We start from the raw sequence: 3,339 nt of genomic DNA, 5'->3' as shown, positions 1-3,339 counted from the left end.
GGTCACGCCTCGCGCGTGCGCGTTGGGAGCACGGGCGGACCGCGCCGGCGCCATCTTGGGTGAGGGCAGCACGCTCTTAAAGCGGCAGCGCCTCGTTCTGCGCGGCGGGGACACGGCGGGGACACCGGCACCGGGCTCTGTCCTGTCCTGCCTTGTGCTCTCCCTCCCATCGCTCGCACCCCACCTCGGACCCCCGTCACTGTCACAGCCTCACGCCCGGTCCCCCAGCAGAGACTGCCCATCACTGACCCATCACTGACCTTCCATCACCGACCCCCCATCTCTGACCCCCATCACTGACCCATCACTGACCCCCCATCACTGACCCATCTCTGACCCATCACTGACCCATCACTGACCCCCCATCACTGACCCATCTCTGACCCATCACTGACCCATCACTGACCCCCCATCACTGACCCATCTCTGACCCATCACTGACCCCCCATCACTGACCCATCACTGACCCATCACTGACCCCCCATCACTGACCCATCTCTGACCCATCACTGACCCCCCATCACTGACCCCCCCCATCACTGACCCCCCATCTCTGACCCCCCATCACTGACCCCCCCCCATCACTGACCCCCCATCTCTGACCCCCCCATCTCTGACCCCCATCACTGACCCCCCCATCACTGACCCCCCCATCACTGACCCCCCCCCATCTCTGACCCCCATCACTGACCCCCCCATCACTGACCCCCCCATCACTGACCCCCCCATCACTGACCCATCACTGACCCCCCATCACTGACCCCCCCATCACTGACCCCTGGCCTCCCCAGAAGAGCCCCCCACCAATGATCTCCCCTTGTCCCCCCACGCAGCGCCACCACCATCACCGTCCTGTCCCTCCAGTGTCCCCTCAGTGTCCCTCCAGTGTCCCTCCAGTGTCCCCCAGTGTCCCTCAGTGTCCCTCCAGTGTCCCCTCAGTGTCCCTCCAGTGTCCCCTCAGTGTCCCTCCAGTGTCCCTCCAGTGTCCCCCAGTGTCCCTCAGTGTCCCCCCAGTGTCCCCTCAGTATCCCTCCAGTGTCCCCCAGTGTCCTCGTGCTGGGGGTCACTAGAGGGCGGCAGTGGCCCAGGCAGGGGCAGAGCCAGATCCTCCTCCTCCTCCTGCTCCTCCTGCTCCTCCTCCTCCTCGTCCTCCTCCTCCTCCTCACATCCCACCAGGACTGGCTCAAAAGCCGCCGGTTTCTCCTCCGGCTCTGGAAACGTGTCCGGTCCCTGCTGGGAGCCACCCAGAGGAGCACGGAGCCATCACAGATTCATGGAATTTTGGGGGTTTTGGGGAATTTTGGGGGTTGGAAAAGCTCTCCAAGATCCCAGCCCTGCCGAGGCCACCCGAACCCACAAGTGTCACGAGGCTGTTCCGTCCCTCCAGGGATGTGCCAGGGCTGCACAGCCCTTTCCATGGAGGAATTATCCCAATATCCAACCTCAAGCTCCCCTGGCACAATTTGAGGGGTTTGTCCCGCCAATTGTTACCAGGGAGAGGGAGAAGGAGAAGGAGAAGGAGAAGGAGAAGGAGAAGGAGAAGGAGAAGGAGAAGGAGAAGGAGAAGGAGAAGGAGAAGGAGAAGGAGAAGGAGAAGGAGAAGGAGAAGGAGAAGGAGAAGGAGGAGAAGGAGGAGAAGGAGGTCCCTCCTGAGGTTCCTTTTCTGCCCCCCAGCTCCCCCAGCCGGGTCTGCTCCATGGGGGAGGATCACAGACCCCATCCCAGCTTCCTGCCCATTGTTTTCCACGCTCGGGAGCAGCACCAGCAGGAAGAACAAACCCCCCTGGCTGGATGTGGAGCCGGGGACAGCCCCAGGCTGGTCCCAGCCTGCCGGGAATGCACTCTGCTGAGGGAAACAGGAAGCCCTGAAATAGCACAAGCTGGAAACACGTGGCCAGGGGGAGCTGGGAGCATCCAGTGTCCCCCCAGCTCCCTGCACAGGCCCTTGGCATCATTCCAGGATGAGCCCACTGCCCTCTGCCTCGACTGCTGATCCTCATCTCCCACCCACCTGGTCCCAGCAGAGCCCAGCCCAAAGCACTGAGTGCTCCAGGAACCATCCCTGAGTGCTCTGATCCGCTCTGGATCCCCACAGAACCCAGCCCAAAGCACTGAGTGCTCCAGGAACCATCCCTGAGTGCCCTGGGCTGCTCTGGATCCCAGCAGAACCCAGCCCAAAGCACTGAGTGCTCCAGGAACCATCCCTGAGTGCCCTGGGCTGCTCTGGATCCCCACAGAACCCAGCCCAAAGCACTGAGTGCTCCAGGAACCATCCCTGAGTGCCCTGGGCTGCTCTGGATCCCAGCAGAACCCCACTTGGAGAGGGCACCCCGGGGAGAGGAGCTGCTTTCCCTGCTGCTCCTCTGCTCCCCAGGACAAGCCAGGAATGGCTTCAAACAGACAGAGGGCAAGGGCAGGTGGGGTATTGGGAAGAAATCCTTCCCTGGCAGGGTGGGAGCCCCTGGCACAGGTGCCCAGAGCAGCCCCTGGATCCCTGGCCGTGCCCAAGGCCAGGCTGGACAGGGCTGGAGCAGCTGGGACAGTGGGAGGTGTCCCTGCCATGGCAGAGGGTGGAATGGGATCTTTAAGGTCCCAACCCAAACTAGTCCTGGGTTCCATGAACACATCCCTAAAAAGAGTAGATACCAGAGCCAAATGGGAAAAGAGCTGCACTTTACAATCTGAGCATTCCCAGCAGCGTTTGGACAGGCAGGACACGGAGGGACACGGCGAGGAAGGAGCGTGGCTGGACACTGTGCTCCCAGAACACAGAGAATTGCACAGGAACAAGCAGATATTCCAGGTCCAAAGATCACTGCTGGCCCCTGGGCACAGAAATCAGGAATTAGGGCAAGGAGGGTGTTTGCAGGCTCAGCCCCTGCTGGAATGGAGGCTCAGAGCCAGGAGTGGTGGCACAGGGCTGGATTCTCCTGCTGCTGGATTAAACAGCTCAGCTCTGAGGTTAACAGCACTGATCCAGCAGGGTCCAGCTCCCTGAGCTCAGAACTGGCAGGAGAAGGTTTTGTCCGGGATGGGAGCGGGGCTGGTGCCGCCAGGACAGCTCCTGGTGGAGCAGAAGGTGCCAGCTCAGGGATGGGATGACTTTTCCATGCCCCAGCAAAGCTCCAGGGGGATGGATGAGCACGTGTGGCTCATCCCTGCCTGCTCCCGGGGGACAGCACAGGCAGGCCCGGCCATGGAGCAGAACAATCCCGGGAAGGGAGCGGGCAGGGGGGACACCAGGGGACAGGATGCTGTGCATTGTCTCTTTGGATAGCTGCGGGGTGAAGTCAGAGGCTGAGCACGGAGCAGTGGCAGAGGGACAAACACCAAACCCTG

Source organism: Cyanistes caeruleus, chromosome 14 (genome assembly GCF_971803275.1).
Source record: "Cyanistes caeruleus chromosome 14, bCyaCae1.hap1.1, whole genome shotgun sequence".
Taxonomy (NCBI): domain Eukaryota; kingdom Metazoa; phylum Chordata; class Aves; order Passeriformes; family Paridae; genus Cyanistes; species Cyanistes caeruleus.
Note: the sequence above shows the minus strand (reverse complement) of the source record.